Here is a 7,428-nt window from a genome sequence, read left to right as displayed (position 1 = left end):
TCAATGTTAGCAGTTGTGGTACCTGTCCAGTCTTATCATCCTCCCTGCATAGTTCCTTGGTCTGATCCCAGCTACACAGAACTATCACTATTCCTGCTGTGATCTCTTTCATGTACTTCTCTTGCTCCTAGAATCTAGAGTAGTGACACACTCTTAGGTGGAATTCAATTATGTCTTTTGCTCTGGTTCTCACTCTTTAAGGTCCCCTATCCTTGGTTACAGATAAGACCCCTACTTGCTTCTATCAATAGAACATATTAAGGACAACAGGATGTCACTCCTGTAATTTTGCTACATTGTATAAGGGTCTATGGCAACAAGATATCACTCTTGTGATTTTGCTATATTGTATAAGAGTCTTGTTTAGGGGAGAATGGACTGGTAAAACCAGAGGCCATGTCTTGAGCAAAAAGCACATGGCCAGAAACATTGAGAAGCCATCAAGAACTGAGGACCACTACCACTGAAGAGCTGGAAAAAGTCTGGGGTCCTGACTCATATAACCACAAGTAAACAAAAGTTGTCAACAGCTTAAATATATTCTAGTGTATTCAAACCTCCAGATAAGAGGATGGTTCACTTGACAATAGTGGGTGTACTCTTATGTCTCAAGACAGGAAAGAAGCATCAAGGGAAGACTGAACTCATTTTATAAAGACAACCTGTCCTCATGGGAACTAACCCAGCCCCAAGAGAAAGCCATTAATCTCTCTTAACAACTTGCCTCTCCTAAAGGCCTTATCCCATAAGAGTTGTCTAAATACATCATAAAATTCTGTGGTGGAAATTGGAGGGCATCACAATACTTGATGAACTCCTACTGGACTGTGTTTCCAGAGTCACCTTCTGCCATGAGGCACACATTTTTGTTGCCACACCCAGGTGGACCCTTCCTCCTGATGCCCTCCCTCCAGCTTCTTTCCATAACAGAATCAACAGCACATTGCTGGCCCTGTTATACTACATTCTGAGCATGGGGTGTACTTACAGTCTTTGACTTTTCCATTTCTTAAACAATGTGATGGCAGCTTAACAGAGAAAGGAAGGGAGAACATTAGAAGAAGGAAAGGGTAGTGTGTCAGGGCAAGTTAATGTCCAATAAATGCTTGCTGATATGTGAATGAGTGAATAGTATGTTGATGATTTTCTCCTCTCGTCTATTGGATTCTGCTGCAATGCTTTCATTTCACCATGATGGGCATCTGAACCTATGGAGGCTGGCCTCATAATGGAGGCTTGAATTACCAACTAACTCAGGTTGCAGGCAAAACTTGAAAATTGCTTTCAGAAAATGCCTCTCCAATAGAAAATAAAAGTGTATTTACTTTTATCACTAAAAGCAAGCTTTGGCAGAAGAAGTCCAGCTCCTAGATGAGGAAATGACTGGGTGATTCTTCTCTTCAAAATGCAAGGTATTTGAAATGCTCTCAGGAAAATGTGAGTTTGTAGAAAATGGATAAAACTCAACCAGTTTAGGAGAGACATCATTTCATTTGACTAGACAGGAGTGAGAAACATAAGAATTTTATAAAATTCTCAATTTATTAAGCTTTTATGATAATTTTTAAATATTTGCTCTTATTTGTTTATTTATTTATTTATTTATAAAAGCAGTAATTTACCCTTCTTTGGTTCCTGGTCTTTGTCACTTTGGGGTGTCTGGGTAAGTATGAGATAGCTTGATTCAATTAGTTGAACTTAATGTGCAGACTTACTGTTCTCTGGGGAGCAGGGAGAGAGAGAGAGAGAGAGAGAGAGAGAGAGAGAGAGAGAGAGAGGAGAGGAAACCACAGGAAGTAAACTGTAAGCATTAAAGTATTAAACCTGACCAAGTGTTTGCTTCACAGGCCCAGGCTGCTGAAAACCCGTAAGTGATGAGCCATCTAGCTGCTGAGACTATGTGACTGACAGCTGTATGCACCAGCATGTACTTTTTAACACTCAGAAGCCCAGGCTTCCCCAAAGGGTTAGTTGCTGAGAACGATAAGCCAAGAACTAACCACTAACAATCCAAGTTATTTCACGAGGCATGTGCAACCAGCCACATCTCAGTTAATCCTCTGGGTTTGCTTGAGATATTCCTAATGTTAAACATGTCGTGCTCAGTGGCCAGCACACAGTAGGGAGACATTAATTGACATCATTTGAGCGGGAATCTGAACATGTGCTCCTAACCTACACCCTGCCTTTGTGACCTGAATGCTTGCCACTGGATCAGGGATGGCTATGCCTTCAATAATTCACGTGGAATTCTGCTTGTCAGGCTGAGCATTGCAAGCAAAATGATGAGACCTGATATAAAGTCTTTTTTCCTACACCAGCACAAAGTCACGAAGGAAAAATGAGAAAAAAACACTGGATTCTATCAGGATCCTTTGGACCTGAGAGCAAACCCCACAACATGTCAGCGTGTGGAGGAACAAGACAGCTAACTCAATGACAGCAAACTCCTGAGCAGTGTGGGTTCTATCTGCATAGATCCACTTCTACATGGATATTTTTATTAGACCATTTGAGCAATAACTACAGATATACTGTATATCCTAAAAATAGTAAGACAACAAGAAGAGGAACATGCAAGTTGTGGCTTTTCAATTTGTTCATAGCAGTCAGTTATGTAATCACTACAAAAGTTCTTTAGGTAAATCTACTGCTAAAAATTAAAATGTATCAGCACCATGAAAACACATATCATGCATGTGAACAAGCGTAGTTGAGAGTAACAAACAAAAGTAAAGCTGTGGTATTGGATCTTAACTGCCTTAGGGTACTGTCCTCCGGTCATAATTGTGAAGCCAGCCCCATTGTTCAAGTGTTAATATCTGCCGTGTGACAATGATCATTTCTATTGAGTCACTCAATTACAAATTACAGATTAAGGTGAAAAGATAGGAGCGTCCCCAATAGTTTCCATAACTAGTAATACACAAAAGATGCACTGTGCACTCAAGTCAGTATGACTTCTGGTCACCAGCAGCTAAGTTGTGGGGGAATCAAAGTTGTGAACTATCACATGGTTGCTGGAAATTGAACTCAGGACCTCTGGAAGAGCAGTCAATGCTCATAACCACTGAGCTATCTCTCTAGCCCCATTAAAAACTTTAAAAACAAGAAATAGGCTAGAGAAGTAGCTCATTCATGAATACCTCTGATACACACACACACACACACACACACACACACACACACACACACACACCACAACCAAGGTGGAGCTCTAGCACTCATGTTTAAATAGCCAAGGAGCTAACTTGTACTTGTAATACTGCAGCTAGTGATGTAGAGACCCACAGATCCTTGGGGTTTGCTGATTTAGCCTAATGATGGAGCTGCAGTTTCAGTGAGAGATCCTCCCTCAAAAATCAAGGTGGGTGACTCCTTGGGAACTAGAGCTAAGTTTGACCTCTGACCTCTACAGGTATGTGCACATGTATACATATATATCTGCACACATACACACACATACACACACATACACCACTCTAGAAAAAGAGCTGTTCTTGCACACTGTAGAGTAGATTATAGGAACTCCTAAATCAGACTCTTGCCTAAAGTCAAGGCATCACCAGGACTGGTTCCTTTTGTAGGTTCAGAGGAGGGAAGCCATTTCTTTGCCTTTTCAGCTCCCAGTAGCTTTGCACCCCTTCCATCTCCAGATGACATCATTGGCTCTTTTTCCTTTATCATGTTGCCATGTTCTCTGAGTAGGGTTCTTGTGATGACAGCGATGCCTGAAGATATTCTAGCATAATCTCTATCTCTCAAAACACTTGACTCCTTCCAGCAGTGGAGTCTCTTCTCCTCTGCCAGGAATCTTGCATAGATTTGCCAGTGATTAGCACTTGGATCCCTTGGAAAGACATGCTCGTGCTTCTACAAGGGTTTAGCCACAATTTTGGTTGGCAGGATAGTCAGAGCTAAGAGATTGAACTGAACGTTGTGTCAACAACATGGCCGTTTTCATATAAATAAGGCATGCTTCTTTGGTGCTTCCTGCCAGACATGCCCCACCAATTTTTCCTCCACAGGGTAAGGTAGCATGCCTGAATTGTTGAATTTTCTTAACAATACAGATGGCTTGCTACCTGTCACCATGAGATTCATTTCATCACTTAGACCACAGCTTTTTAGCCCTTTAGGGGTCCATGGTACCCAGGGATTGGTAATTTACTATCTTTTGCTATGAGGATGCTCTTTAGGTCTCCTAGTGATCTGAGTCTATAGATTTATCCCTGGTTGTGCTTAACAATCTCAGGAGGAACGTACTGACTTTGATAAGCATAAAAATGTCCCCGCATCATTGCTTTCTCCTGACTGGCTTTATTTCCTTTCTCAAGTTCAAGCAACACAAAGTACACTTAGCTCCTGGATTTTGTATCTGGTGACTTGTGCACATAAGCTTTATTGTTGCCAGTAGGGAAGTGAAAATTGGGAACCAGGGGATCAGTTCCTCTGGTTCCTGATATCATCAAAGACCAGTGTTCTATATTGTATTTCCTGTATTAGGGGTAGTGTCGCCAGCTGGGAGCAGATTGTGTTCCACCCATGTGATAAAGGCCAGTGAGTACCAATCTTGTGCCCCATAAGAGCATTCATAGGCAAAGATTTTTCCCTGCTTAATTAGAATTTGTCTGGGTGAGCTCATTAGGTCTTGAGAGCCCAGGGATGCTCCTACATCGCACACTTTCCTTTCTCTCCTTCTTCTCATAGTTTGGCACAGCCTTGTCAACAGGTGTGATCAACACTAAGGAAGCATGCAGTGCCAACACTCCTGTTCTGGTCTAGGATGAGAACCCACCACTGAAAAGATGGCATTCACAGCCGCAGGCAGACTGCCATGAAATTGTTGTTCCTTGGCACTGGTGCCCGTGGAGAGTGTCTAGGCAACTTTTGATTGGGCACCATGCCCTCCAAGCAGATGGGCATGAATGTAGGCAGGCAAGAGACCATTTATTTATATCAACTGTATTTGCTGAGGGCAGGGTTCCCAGCTGGGAACATCAAAACAGCTCTTTGTCCTGACTGTCTGAATCTCTGATGGAGGTGACGCAGCCTTGCAAATTCAGCTAGATTAATTTTGAAAAGTAAGAACAATGTTTCTATGGACAACAGGGGACATTTTTGGCTCCCATCAATGGTTCAGAGCACAGAGCAGGCTGGGCCCAAGTCATTTAATAAAATCTCCAATCCCTGTTTGGATTTGGTGGGAAAGAGCCAAGACGGCTTTCCAAATCAGGCCAAATTTAGGTGAACAGAGTTAGCCCCACATGGAAGCCAGCTTTGTGAATCCTTTTATACACAATGATGAGTGGCTCCCAAAGAAAATGAAGCTGAAATCACCCAGACCGGAGAGCTAGGAAAGCATTGTTATTGAGTTTACTTTCCTGGCTTTGTAGGCTACCATTAACCTTTATGTCATCCCTCCTGTAAAGGAGGCACCGGATCAAGTGTGAGCTGAGAGCCTCAGACAACCATGGAGCTTAACTCCAACAGGAGCTTGAATCAGCTTCATGGATAAACATACACATTTTAATTAAGAATCATTACCAGCATTTTAGACATCTGAGTAAGGGTAGGGTTTTTTTTGTTTTTTATTTGTTTGTTTGTTTGTTTGGTTGGTTGGTTGGTTGGTTGGGGTTTTTTATTTTTTATTATTTTTTTAACCAAGGAAGATAACTAAATATTAATATTGCCAAAGAAGAGTGTATAATTTCCTTGTAATGCATCTGGCACTTGTATTAAGCACTTTGCATGTGGTCTTTCCATCATATTTTGCTGTAGTTCTAGGGAAACAATTACTAGTCATATCCCTTTACATGTGAGTAAACTAAAACTTAGAATGGTGTGTTAATTGAATTTTTGCTATAAGAACACCTAAGAGCAGCTAACTTTATTTATTAGGCTTATTAGAAATAATCTACCACATGACCTAGCTGTTCTATGAGTTTCTTTGACTAATGGCCAAAGGACTCAACATTCTATTCTACAGATCATTCTAAGGCCATGTTTACTGCCACTCTGTTTACAAGGGCTAAGGGGATGGAAACGACCTCAATGTACTTCAACTGACAAGTGAATAATAAAATGTGTTGCACATACTCACTGGGATACAAGTCAGCTACAAAGAAGTATAAAGTCGTGAAGTTTGCAGGTGAGTGAGTGGAGCTAGAAAATATATTGAATGAGGTAGAACCAGAAAGGCAAACACTAAATGTCCTCTCTTATCTGTGGTTCCAAATCTTCAGATCAGACAGAAATGATCAAAGAAAGACAGAGAACAACTGATCTGGGGAGTTAAGTCCTACTGACTTCACCTACATACAACTCCTGTACCTAAAGCTTAGAAAACATCACAGAAAAGCTGAGGACAGAGAAACTGTCCAGAGGACCAGGGAGTCTGCAGTGACTCTGTGTCTTCTTAAAGTCCAGGGGAAGTACACTCATAATATCACAATAATATGGCTTCCTAACAAGAACCTAGCCTTGACAATAACAATAGACATTCGAGTGTAGAAGGAGGAAATATCAAGGATGCTCCCTTCCCCCAAAAAACCTGCAGAGCACTGAGCACTGAGAGAGGGAGAATTTCTATTTCCCAGAGATAAGCTCCCTAAATGATTAGACAATACCAAATGGTCAGTCCTGAAATCATATACATACAAGAGCACTAACTCAGCGGGTTGTATTTGTATGTATAGATACCTTTATGCATGTGTATGTATATGTGTATGTGTATGTTGTGTATATGTAACTAATAATAAAAAAAAAAACTGAGCCTGAGAGATAATGGTCAGGAGAGATTGGATGGAGGAAAGAAAAGTGGAGATGATGTAATTACATTCTAATTAAAAATTATTAAGGAAAACAGAAAGCTTATAGGTATGATGGCACGGACACTGGCTGAACCTAGGGAAGGGTCTATGACTGTCTCATATCCTGGTGGAAATTTGTGCATAAAGAGATCACATGGCAAGGTGAGAAGCCAGAGAGGTTGAGGACCCATAATTTCTTCTAATAGCAGACCCCTATGACCCTCAGACTGCCCCTTTTAAAAGCTTAGCGACTCGCACTATCATACAGATGACCAAGTGTCTGACCCAGGAACCTCCAGGAGGACAGCCAATATTTGAACTATCACAAAAGACTTGCCCAGTATAGCACAGCTGTCCACTGACATATCCCATATCTTCCAGAAACATTAGAAGATACTGATCTTTTAAAATTCACTTTCTCTGACTTGAGAGTATTTTATGTGATAGTAATTTAAATCAAAGCTTGTCAAGTTTTAATGTGCCTAAAAATCATTGGGGAAGGGGTTTCCTGAAGGTTGATCCTGATGATTCAGTGGATATGCAAGAGGTCCTGAAGTTCCCATATTTCTAGTAAGCCCATGGTGGCCACTACTCAGCCCCAATGATGGTAGCCTTC

Source organism: Mastomys coucha, unplaced genomic scaffold (assembly GCF_008632895.1).
Source record: "Mastomys coucha isolate ucsf_1 unplaced genomic scaffold, UCSF_Mcou_1 pScaffold4, whole genome shotgun sequence".
NCBI classification, from domain to species: Eukaryota; Metazoa; Chordata; class Mammalia; order Rodentia; family Muridae; genus Mastomys; species Mastomys coucha.
Note: the sequence above shows the minus strand (reverse complement) of the source record.